Source organism: Aedes aegypti, chromosome 3 (genome assembly GCF_002204515.2).
Source record: "Aedes aegypti strain LVP_AGWG chromosome 3, AaegL5.0 Primary Assembly, whole genome shotgun sequence".
Taxonomy (NCBI): domain Eukaryota; kingdom Metazoa; phylum Arthropoda; class Insecta; order Diptera; family Culicidae; genus Aedes; species Aedes aegypti.
This window is the reverse complement of record NC_035109.1, coordinates 287,888,008-287,901,277: the sequence shown is the minus strand read 5'-3', so window position 1 is coordinate 287,901,277 and position 13,270 is coordinate 287,888,008. Positions and strand designations below refer to the sequence as shown.

General features: G+C 36.4%; 1 protein-coding gene across 4 annotated transcripts in view; it reads right to left on the bottom strand.

Annotated features, from left to right (window-relative positions):
* The window catches only part of LOC5575390 (solute carrier family 12 member 4), a 791,918-nt gene that overhangs the window by 773,133 nt on the left and 5,515 nt on the right, over nt 1–13,270 (bottom strand). For 2 of the 4 annotated variants that reach the window (XM_021849567.1, XM_021849570.1), the window contains exon 1: nt 11,284–11,660. The exons of 1 other annotated variant lie outside the window; for it this stretch is intronic. The gene's annotated coding sequence lies outside the window, so the exon portion shown is untranslated. Of the gene's footprint in view, nt 1–11,283; nt 11,661–13,270 lie in introns of those variants that run through there. One more of the 4 variants, XM_021849569.1, reaches the window with a different exon arrangement.

The following is a 13,270-nucleotide window of genomic DNA, read 5'->3' as shown; positions in this document are numbered from 1 at the left end:
AAATACGAAAGTATTTGTATATCGAGAAACTATTAAACGTCAGTTTCACATACAAATTCTAAATGAGACCAATTGAAGTTTCAAGGTAATTTGAAAGGGTGAATCTCTGACTTCACCATTTTTTTTTCCAAAAAAGGGATTTTGAAACTGTCGCTCAATGTGGCAAAAAAAAGTTTCTCGGGAATGGATAACATTGAACATTGAATCAGTTCGATGCTCTGGACAAGCACTCAACTCTGCTATTCAAATGAGGCAGCAAAGGGTGCCACCAACCGTAATCGTTTTTTTTCGAACTTGCATCATTAGGAGAATCAAGGTTTACTGCCAAATCGTAAAGAAAGGAGGCTGGCGCGTATTGGAAGTCCTTAACGAACTTGTTGGGCCTTCCTTAGCCGAGTAGTTAGCGTCCGCGGCAACAAAGCAAAGTCATGCTGTCCAACGTTAATGCCAAGAAAAAGAAGAACGAACTTGATGCTTGTATGATAAATAAGCAAAAAATAATATAAATTAAACGTGGACCTACAAAGTACAAACAGACACAAACGCCAAAAACTGTTTGTCTCTTTTATACAGGAAATACAAGATAACAGTCGAAAGTTGATTCATTCAACACATCGTTCACGCGACAACTGAACACAAACCTTATGTTTCACAATTCCCAACATTCCAAACACTTTCTAGCTTTCTGTCTGCCGTGGTGCGGCCGTTCCACACTTTACAAGAGAAGCCCATCTGTTTCACTCCACAGAATGGGCCATTTCCTCCAATCTTGTACCATATCGCAATTGAATCGATCTGAATTCCACAATTGATTCCAATTGATTGTTTTCAAATGCCCTATCGACGACGGTTGTACACTAACCAGCAACCACAACAATAATGTGCCGCCGTATATTAATATAACTCAATCGACGAGCAACGAGCGACAGTTCGAAAATGAAGCAGCAGCGTTAGGGTGGCTTATTTTTATATGAAAGAAATCAGAAACTAAAATTTGTAGGTAAAATTCAAATGATTGCTACTTCGTAATTGATCGACACTGGTAAGAATCGCACTTCTATCCAGATGGCATATTATTGATCAATAGCGGCACCGACCAAGTCCTTACAGTCAGTTGGGAGGAGGAAGGAATGTTAGTATGCAATGATTGTTGCTTCTAGAGACCGAGAATACCTCTGCATCTGCACAATCACCACGGGAAGGGTGTTTTTTGGTGACGAAGGAAATAGATCTGGGAATCACCTTTGGTCGGTGATGCAATCCATGTATAACGAGGAAAAATGCGACTATTACTAAAAACTAGTTTTGCATTTTCGTCTAGCGGTGAAAAGAAAGAAGAAAAAAATACGTCGACGTTTAAAATGTCGAATTATTCCTTATTATTTTTTTTTAATGATAAGAAAAAAAAAATTTTCATGAGGATCTCACTGGAATTCATTTAGATGTTTTGAATGAAGAGGTAGCAAAACTAATTGCTTGAAGTCTTTATAAGAAAATTTGTGGAAGATTTTTTTCATAGGATGTTCAGGTGGAGTTACATGACAGTTCATTTGTCAGTACTGGACCCATTTATTGTAAATTTGACCTCTAATTTGACAATTCTTAGACGGTATAGGCTATGTTTCCCGCTTTATGGTCTTCTTCTTCTTCTTGGCATTAACGTCCTCACTGGGACAGAGCCTGCTTCTCAGCTTAGTGTTCTTATGAGCACTTCCACAGTTATTAACTGAGAGCTTTCTTTGTCAAAGTGGCCATTTTCGCATTCGTATATCGTTTGGCAGGTACGATGATACTCTATGCCCAGGGAAATCAAGGAAATTTTCATTACGAAAAGATCCTGGACCGGCCGGGAATCGAACCCAGACACCTTCAGCATGGCTTTGCTTTGAAGCCGCGAAATCTAACCACTCGGCTAAGGAAGGCCCGCTTTATAGTGCAGAGGTTTTATAAAAATGTATTCTTACAGTTTCCCTCCCACTGCACAGTGGCCCAAAGCTGGACAAAAGTTAAAAAATTGAGATTACAAATTCCTTCTCGGATATTTTTTCTTAATTTCGTAGTATTGAATAACAAATGATTTATTTTTTGGTAACACTGCGAACCAGAGCATTAGATCATCACCATCTCCTTATTTTACCATCATCAGCTTCCGAATAGATTCACACGATATTCAATTTCAAATTAGCATGCAAATCATTACATTTCAATAAATTTTGATCTGGATACGGTTTTATTCATTAAATTGAAGAAATAAGCTATTTTGAAAATATTTCTGTGAAATTTACCGGTAATGTCGATTTTTTGTTCCAGTGACTATTTCTATCCAATTGACAACTGATAATACTGATGTTATCTCCAAGCTACGTAGAAAATTATTCAACTTAATTCGCGTTCAAATCGTAAACAGCCGTGTTTGTATTGGTACAACTAAGGAAGAAATTTTCGATTGTAATTTACACAAAATATTGGCGGAACTTTTAACAGTTGTAGATACATTCCAGAAAATTCTTGTTGCAAATTATCCTGGCAATTTTTGTGTAAAATTGAACCTTTCTTTTCCATTATAACTCACTTGATTAACAATTAATGTTATGCAACATCCTTTGTTCAAGAATTCACTACACAAACACTTTTTTTTCTATAAAAGTATTTTATCAAAGTCATGGGAAGGACAGGGTTTAGGCTTAATCAGCAAAGAAATGTCTGGCCCATTTGGTCGGTGTTCAGACAGACCGGATTAGTTGATATGTTAATGTTCTAAATATACGTTAAAGACTCCATGAATTCTGATTTTTTCGATACTAGTTGAATACCGATGTTTCAGCAAATAGAAGGGTCTATAGGGCCGGAACAAATTTGATTTATTTATTTTTTGTTACCAATATTCCCACATACAAACGAAATAACGATAAATGTAAGTCTGTTTGTCAATGTAATAATGACAGCGGATTTTTTTTTCGAAAACGTTTGGATTTTCTTTAAATTGGAAAATAGAATCATATCTAGGGTCGACGTACCAATAGCCGCATAGCTAAGAACAAATATTCGTATAAAATCGAAAAATAACACTAGCGTCTTTATTTTTACATCATCTCAGAGCTTTTTATCTTGGTTTTGTGGGAAAAATATGAAAACTACGAAAACTCATATGTTTGTATTTATTATCGCTTGTGCCACTATAGGAATACATGTGCCTATAGTAGCACTATTTCTTATAGTAGCACTAGCATTACGGCGTTAGCAAAATACTAATCAAACCCTTATTTTTACAAAACTTTTATATTTTTTTTCTACAAAGTGTGAATCAAAAGCTTTCGTTTAGTGTAAAAAAAAGTTCTTAATTCATCAATTATTTCGTATAATAATAAATAATTTCTCTCAGTAGTGCTACTATAGGAACAATATGTTTACTATAGGCGCAAGGGAGCTCAAATTTTAAGCAAAACTAATTATTTCGATCATTTTTTGCACAAAATCAAGCTGTGTTTCAATGGTACTTAGATAAATAGCTCCTGACCTTCATGTCAAAAAATATGTTGAAAAGATTTATAGCAAAACGGCCGTAAAAAGCTACTAGTGCGACTATAGGGGACTGTCCACTAAGGGAACACCGACCCTATAGAGATACAATGTTTGTTCAATTCGAAAATATATGTTGAATAAAATATTATATTTTTTCAATAGTTTACTAAGTACATAAAAATCATAATAAATTTCGAATGTTTTTAATAACGAAACGCAGAATGTTAAACTGTTAAAATGATCTGAAAGCTAAACATATTCTTAAAAGCTGAAAAATATTCTCAAAAGTTGACATCATTCATTTTTTTCATTTTTCTACTTTTACTGTTATCAAATAAGAAATATTTAAATATTTTTATTTATTACAATTTGTTCAAATTGTCTTGAATCAAAGCTTATAAGGTCAGGAACCGGTTTCAGGGAATCCGCAACCGGACAGAATAATCCCAAATGACACTTGTTTTTAATTATGAATCGTGGTTTACGGTTCACGTGTCGTGAGTTTGATTCTCAAATAATTATGGAAATCTCTCAAATGACCTCCGACAGACCCCACAGAACATCCGTATCAGGAATCAATCGTCTGACTGGGGTTCCCAGTACATGTCAAAAAACTTTATTGAAATCGGCCGAAAATTATGGAAATTAGAGCCAAAAGATGACGAAAATGTGATTGCAAAAATAGGTCAGGGACGCAAAGGTTAAAAACACTAGGTTCAGTCTGTCTGAACACTGACCATTTGTTTTGTTTATTATTATCTCTGCGATCATGGATTGATATCCTGTGATACACAAACTATTTTAATGTACTTTGTCAAAGAATTGAATTGAAAGTATATAATATGAAGAAAGTAATTATCAACGCATGACTTAGATATTATTCCAATGAGGTATAATGTGACGTATGAAACGCACAATCTTACCGGGAGGCTGTATACTTTTGTCAAAAAACTTTACTCTTCTTTGAAAAAGAGCATCACAACTACACAATCAATGTTCAGAGGTTTCACATCATGACAAAAACGGCAAATATCACCTTTAATCTTCCCCATCAGTTTTAGATGATATTTGGCAGAACAACGTTCTGTAACTAGTCCTGTGTATGTGCACCGATCTTTTTTCGGCAAAAGTAATAGCTTTTGTGTACTTAAATTTTACAGCGTAATGAACTGTTTTGACTGTCGATCCATAGCAGTTTTATTCTAGTTTGTAATCATCGACTGTTCCCAGTTCCCGAGTTCCATTTTTATGCAGCATGTTGAAACTCCACAAAATGGATCTGGACCTAGACATTTTTCGATTGATCCAATCCTGGCTAATTCATCAGCCTATTTATTACCGTCGATTCCACAATGCCCAGGAACCCAGTAAAAATTTACCGTATTATTAGAACAAAGTTGTTTGAGCAATAGGAATCATTCCCATACAAGTTTTGACGTACACGTTTACGATTTCAAAGCAGATGAAGCTGTCTGACTATCAGACAATATACAATGCTGTTCTGAATAATAGCAGCGCTATTCGATTTTCATACAAAATGCTCAACTTTGACATGCTGTAGTCTTGTTCCCTTTCAAGCAATCGAGTTGAAATTTTCTCCACAGAACTACAAATATGCCCCATTTTGTAAACACAAAATTTCAAAATTTTCTAAGCCCCTGCCGGAAAGTGAGATACTAGGTGAAATTGTTCGAAAAAATAGCAGTTTTAAAAATTTGAATTTCGGCTTGACATTATAGTTTTAAATTGTATATCACTTGCCATTGGAACAATTTCCTCCTACTTATCAAACCTACACCTAAACCGAAAATGTTTAAAATATTTGTAGAAGAAAAATTTTAAAATGAAAAACTGCTATTTTTTCGAAAAATTTCACCTAGTGTCTCACTTTTCGGCAGGGACTCAGAAAAAAACTGAAATTTTGTAGTTACAAAATTGATTATATTTGTAGTTCTGTGGAGAAAATTTCAGCTCAATTGCTTGAAAGGGAACAAAACTACAGCATGTCAAAGTTGAGCATTTTGTATGAAAATCGACATGCGCTGCTATTATTCAGAACAGCACTGTACATATGGTACAATTTGTATATTTGCTATTTAAACAAATAGAACCACATTCCAAAATTTCTTGTATTTCTGCCTGGTCATTTACCCATTGACCCATTGAAACTGAGTGATTAACACTAGGGCCTGTTACTCCAGTTCCTACTTGACCAGTTTTTTTAACTATCAGTGTAGAAAATGATCCCTGGACAAAGGCACAACCTTGTGATCAGCTTGATTGCTGTCAGGTCCTGGGGCTTAAATGTATCTTTACTCTGAAGAGAAAGATGCACACTAGTGCTATTGGTGATGCGAGTCAGAAGTGTTTCAAACTTAAACACTTTTGATGAACTTCACCAAAGAGATGATACTATACTAGATCTTTGTATGAGAAGTGATTTGATTTTATTTTTATTATTCCATTGCAGATAAATGAGCGGTCGTAAAAAGGTTCTTTGTTTTTTCCTTTTCGTTTCGTTTTGTACTTTCTTTTTATCTTTTTACTTTTTATTTCCTAAATGAAAAGTAACTCAATGGACCTATACTTGAAGAACATGCGACATTCGGAGGAACAACTAAGTTGGAACCAATTTCCCAGTGAAAACAGCATATTCCGCATCGAATCAAGGAGTGTGGGTTCCATTCCCGCTTTAGTTCGGAAAAATTTTCGCCAAGAACGATTGTGTCACTGGGCGTTACAAGTTCCGTTGTCTAGTGTGGTGCTTCCTTCAAAGGACTTAATCGTCCACGTGTCTAGATGAAGCAATAGTATTGTGTTGTGGCTGATTTATAGTTGTGATGGTAATAATGAAAGTGATGTATATAATGGTGATGGTAATAATAAAAGTGACGTGGTCATAATGTTGATGATATAGATGATATTTATCAATTGAAATGAAAGTGGGATTTGATAAGGACTGTTCATTTGAGAAAGTGGACACGTAATTTTTAAAGGAAACTGTTTATTTTCGGACAAATTCATGAGTTCTCTTGAAATACATGGAAATCAAGGTATTTTAGACCAAATTCACATAAGTTTGAACGTTTATTAAGCAGTCCTCGAGAATGCTCTGTCTTTTCTCTTGATACCTCCCATCGGGTTCTGTACAATTTTCTTCGTAACTTTTCGTTGTGCTATTGACCACATGTTCTTGGAAAAATCGATGAAACTTGCTTCTTTTTCATCCGTTGTGGTTGTCGTTGTCCGTTGTTCATCAAGATGTCGTTTGATTATTGCCCAATATTTTCCAATGGGGCGTAGTTCTTGGTAATTCGGTGGAATTTGCCATGTTTCAACAAATTTGACTTTTTCCTTTTTGAACATCTCCAAAGTAGCTGAAGCATAGTAAGTCGATGCTAGATCTGGCCAAAACAATGGAGGCTTGGTATGCTTTCGATAGATCGGCAGAAGACGTTTTTTAATGCATTCAGTGCTGTAATTTTCGCCGTTATTGAACCCGTTGTGAAATATGTAGTACTTTACATATCGCAGGAGCAAAATTCTTGCCATACCAAAACCTTTTTCCCATTTTTTTCTGTACGGATATTTCGTACGTTCTCAGGAGCATCTGCTTTCGATACAGTGTTGAAAAATTGTAATTTAGACACTTCGCGATTTAAGCCAAATCACGGAACGACAGCATTTCTGAACACCATTTGTGCAGAATAAATCTGCGTGTCGCAATGTTAAACCGACCCATCACCTGGAATTTACACCTGTTTTAATGTCAACTTTTTTCTGCTGTCAAAATAAAAACTTGAGAGCACACTGAAACAAAATTTTAATTTTTTTCTTGGATTTTTCACACCTAAAAGTTAACAATCACGTGTCCACTTTCTTAAATGAACAGTCCTTAGTTATGAAAGTATGAGTGAAGTGAAGTGAAAGTGTGACAAAAACTTTTCCCACCTTCTACCGAAACCTTCTGAGACAGATCGCAACAGTGTCTTCTTGGAAGCCATCTTTCGTATACGTCTTATGAACTGCTTCAGAAAGATTACGTCTTCTTTCCTATCTAAAGTCTAGTTTAGAGCATTGGATAGTATTCACTGTACGGCTAGCGACATAAAAAAAAAACCATCGGTGTAGAAAATGATAGATCCTTGTCGAATTTGTGGTCCTCCCATGGTCCAAACAGTACGAATGATTCTACTACATTGAACATAAGATTGAAAATGAACTGAATTTCCATCCAGTAATTGATGACTGTAACTAATGGATTAATTTTGATATAATTTAAGACGCTTAAATGTCCTTTTGCGTTACCACTAAGAAGAGGTTTTCATTGTTGAAATCGAACAGCACTTTTTTCGGCTTCTAATGGAATGATCTGAGGTAGTGGAAGAAGGTATTGAATCGCATCAAAAGCTTTTGTGGGTGCTCTGCGCATTGCGCCTGCCTGCTTCTGCATGGCACTGTTTTTCTTTAGCTTTTATCCACCACTCTAAAGAAGCATATGTTATTCTGGGTCTAATAACCATTTGTTAGAATTGTGTGATTCCTGAAATAATTTCGTGCAAGAGAAATGCACGTATTTATAACTAATCTAATAACTAAGATTTAGCATGATTTCTGGACGACAAATCCTTTAAAAACATTAGTTGGAATGCTTCTACACTCTACAGCCAAGGATGACTGAAGAATGTTTACTAGCAATTCGTCTAGGAAAATCTGTTAGATATTCATCCTGGACAATGCAATATTTAGTCAAATATCTCGTCCACAAAATTCAGCCCATAATTATTTTTTATGTTTTGTCAGAACTTTCTACAAAATTTTATTCCAGGTTTTCGAAAAAAAAAATTGTCTGAAATGTAAGCGTGTTATTTTTCCAGAAAGTTAGCCTTAGAAGATTTCCAATTACACTGCGGAACACGTTTTTGTCTCAAGCACCATAATACCGCTATACACTCAATTAGGGGTTGCTGAATCAATCCATTGCCGTTTTTAAAAATATCATAGCATGTCTAGTTTTTCAGATATTGGCTGTTGAAAATGCAAAAATTTACTATTTTAGTCAACTTGCATGCAAGTTTGTCAGCTTGTAAGGCAATTTGTTTGCTTAATTTTTTTTTTTTTTTTTTTTTTTTTTTTTTTTTTTTTTTTTTTTTTTTTTTTTTTTTTTGTGGTATTCAGTTGGAGCTGCCTGACAGCTTAACTTGTCAAGGCTGAACCCTCGGTCTGGCTTTTGCCAAGTTTCCCCTCTACCAGGACCAATACTCAGACGGACTAGGCAATGGCGCCCACATGAACACTGTTTTTTATTAGTATTGTGACGTGGTAGTTTTTGAAAAGTACCCATATTCCCTTGCTTCTGGAAGGAATCTCGAAGCATTATGAAAATCAGCAGCTCTATTAGAATTTGTTTGAAATAGTAGTGTAGAATTTGTTTGAAATAGTAGTGCATTACTAATACTGTCTAGTCGAAATGGTTTTGAATAATTTGTCATTCAAGTGCTATTCTTATTACTATTGTCTTTTACGTAAGATTAGAGTCTTAAATGTCAAGTGTCGTCAAGTCTTAACAAAATTAGGCTGTTTAGTAGTAGTTCTAGTTAATTTCATTTTTGTTGTTAAAAGTATTTATTGGTCATTACGTTCATATATCCTTAAAGAAAAAAGTCGCTTTCCTTATCTGTTCAACAATTTTTCGAAACTAGCAAGTGTACCCTAATGATCGATCTCAGCGTCTTACTTTCCATAGTCATTTTTATAGTGAATATTGAAGAGTAAAGTTACCTTAGGCTTCTATTACAGTCTCCTACAAGATTCACTTTTCGGTGGCAAATGCAATGCTTCACAACGCCTACTTTCTACTTGTAAATTTTGCGAAAATGAAGCTGGAATTAGATTATTTATACCGCTGTTACAAAAGAGGTATTTCTTGTTATGGCAATGTAAAAACCATATTAAAATAAGATTGTCGCCACTTATTTCTACTCAGTGAATCTACTAGTCATTTCCCTAAGAGTTCCTAAGTATTCCCTACGTCGTATATGATAACGATGTATCTAGCTAGCTAATAGTAAGAGTGGCTACGGATCATTCTGGTTAGCAAAAGGCAAACTGAACGTCACCAATAGTATTAATGTCCACTTCGAATAGATTAATTATTTGAAATGGGCATCAATTCTATCAATGATGCAGAATGTCCGTTGGATCACATCCGAGATATTATTGCGTCTATGCCATATGAATTATGACGCGGCTTTAAGCAAAAAATGCCAAAATGTGATACCACCACTACAGGTTACGCCTTTGGTTTCCATCATATGGGCTAATGGATTATGCCCTCCCATCGCGGCAAGGTCGCATAACCAAGGGGAGGGGGCAATTTGTTTGCTTAATTTGCCACAAAATTCAAACTTTATGTGTATAACAACATTTATCGGCAAAGTTTATAATACTTTCGATGCGGAAAAGTTATGTTTTGATGGTTCAAAAAAGTATTGTATATTCCCATATAATAGAAACAACGAATTTTGTATGGAGACAGCAAGCATGTCAAAAAAAATCGGTTTAATCCAAATTAAATCGCGCAATTTCAATCAAATTTAATCCTAAATGAAAGTTTAAGTGCAAAATAGCATGCTTTGTGGATTATACCACAAAAAAGTTTGATAAATTATACTTTAAATTTTATGTAAACATCAATAAAACCAGTGTTTTATACAACTTTGCCGACCTGTAGCAAAAAATTGTGAGGTGCTGGAACATTTCTGAAAATGGCATCAGATTCAGCAACCCCAAATTTACTCGAGACACATAATTTGATCATTGAGACACGCAAAAATGTCATTTTTGTTACGCTGTGTTACCCTTATAAGATTTCCAAATCACACTATGTTTGTCTTTATAAAACATTGATCTGTGACTCAATATTTTATTGCTGTTTGAGTTCAAGAAGCTGATCAAGCCTTTAGTTTCTTTATCAGCGGATCACGTAAATAGTGATTTATTGACCATTTTACTAAAAAAATAAGTATTTTTGAATAATGATTTCACTCAAATTTTGAACGGATTTAAACACCTTTGTTTCTTCGGAGCTGTCTGTTCCACCCTGGGAAAACCCGAAATTCAATTTTCCTAGTTTTTATGTAAATTCTTCTATTCCATTGATTAACCAATCTTCAAACCAATAATGAAAGAAACTCATTGACTATAGCGCCACCAATAGTCGAGGTCGAAAATGTAATTGGAATCGTTTTTCCCATACGTTTGGTCGATTTTCTCCACACAAACATTAAGCTCATTTTGCTTTCCATTAGAGTTGACGAATTCCACCCAAAAATTCACAGTATCTCCTAGAAGATTACTCACTTTAAGATTGTTTTAGTTTGTTCATTCTACCCCACCCTAACCGGCATGTTATTATCTTCAGTGGGGGACACAAAATCATAATAGATTGCGGGCACAGTTTTGCTCGAGTGATGCGTTCGTGGTGGGACGTCATTTGATTAGGTTCATTGGCATTCGATCTACAAGCTGTCTTATAGTCGTTCTTTGTTTTATACTCATTTTTAGTGAATAATGCCAACCGTTGATGAATACAACTTATAAGCACCCCAAGAAGCGCACGATTTCGGCCCCGATTGTACGATATTATTAACGACAGCGTGCCTCACTGTTATCAATGTGATATTGCCCTTCCCCGTCCACATGCTTCACCGACACCAAATTAGTTGGGAGTACACTTTACGGGCCATCCTAGCATCATACCTCTAGATATGCAGAATAGATTGTTGACTTTGGCGCGCGCGCTGATTCATTGCACTTTTCGGCGTCTCCCCATCCGTGATTGTGTTCAAAGGCCCAGCCAGACGCTTAATCAAGGGTGACACACATAAACTGCTTACATTATGTACGACTATTTCCTTTTGCGTCACCAGTCCATTAGTAATTGTAACACAACTTTCCGAAATATAGTCCCGCAACCAACAGCTGACTGTGGCCAAAAGATCTTCAAACTTCCCGAAAAATACGATTCGACCGCGTCGCAGACAAACGACAAAAACGAAGACGACGACGACGACGTTTTGTGGGCGACGCTCGACAACACACCGAAACACTCGAAGAGAATGATCCAGACTGAATGCGGGAGGACGCGGTCGCGTGTACGACAACCGACCAAAAGACCGTCCGACTCTCCGCCCATCCACCCACCCATCCGCGCCCACAACGACGCATCCAGTTCCTCATGGCGGTGGCGTCGCGTCGGGTCGGTGGCGTCCCACCCATCGCATCAGGCCAAATAACCCAATAACGCGCTGCTCCATTCCATGGTATGTGCTGTCGCTGTGTAATCTGACTCGGGCAGAGGTTGCCCAATGTTTGGAACGTGCGATACATCCGCAGGCTACTGCACTATTACACTGATAGGCAAAATAAAGTGCCCACCTTACCAGTTTTCGAATTTCTCCCATTGATTTGGTTCAAATTAAATTTAACACACTTAAACCTTTTTTGATATTCTATTTTTGATATTCTTTTAACCTTTCGGTCGTCGCGCGAATTTTTGTAACGCGAGTAGTCGCGCGTTGTACTTTGTACAACACCCTTGGTTTTGCGAATATCCCAGGAGTCTGACCACTTAGAAAGATGACGTCTTCGGCAAAGTTGTTCAGTAGCTCAAGGACTATCATTATTTTAGCCAAGAAATTCGGGATTTTGCCACTAGGCGGCGCTAGTGAGCTAAAACTTTTGTATCGCAGATCTCAGGATCCTGACCACTTAGAAATATGGCGTCTTCGGCAGAGTTGTTCAGTAGTGCAAATTATTTCTTTGTTTAATCCTTAGAGTTCGAGATTTTGTAAAATAATGGTAGTTCCTGAGCTTCTGAACAACTTAACCTGTCTAAAAAGTCAAGATTCTGTAGTATCCGCAAAACAAAAATGTTATGCTCACTACCGCCGCCTGGTGGCAAAATATCCTATTTCTTACCTCAAATAATGATAGTCCTTGAGCTACTGAACTACTTTGTCGACGACACTATCTCTCTACGTGGTCAGGCTCCTGAGATATCTGCAAACAAAAGTTTCATGCACACTAGCGCCGCCTTGTGGCAAAATTTTGAATCAACTAGCTCGAACAATGATAGTCCTTTACTTACTAAACAACTTTGCCGAAGACGCCATCCTTCTAAATGATCAGGATCCTGAAATATTTGCAAAACAAAAGTAAAATTTCCATGCCCACTAATGCTACCTAGCGGTCAAATTCCGAATTAAATGCGGTACCATCAGATAGCGCTTCACCTCCAGAACAACTTTACTAAAAACCCCAAGTTTCTATATTATCTGAATTTTGAGATATACCGATTTAAAACTGTGGTTTACGCGAACCGTATATAGTGCGTTCATTATTATGCGACTTTCATGTATATTTGTTGATTTTACCGCATTACCAAGGGTCATACTGTAAATAAAAACCATCGAATATTGATCTTAAGAAAATTCTTGAGGAATACATTTTGGTTTGGTGTCGATAGATATGTTTGTTGCAAAATGATAGCATATAAATCACAACTGTTGTACAAAGTACAACAGCGCGACAGCCCGAAGGTTAAATTTGCGCTTACGAAAATTTGATAAAAAAAAATCAGAGGGGGTTGTGTACAAGACACGACCGCATGACGTTAACTACGCCAAGTGATTTTCTGCACATGAATTTTAGTAGATTGTCATAGTTGCAGCCTTCCTTTAGTTCA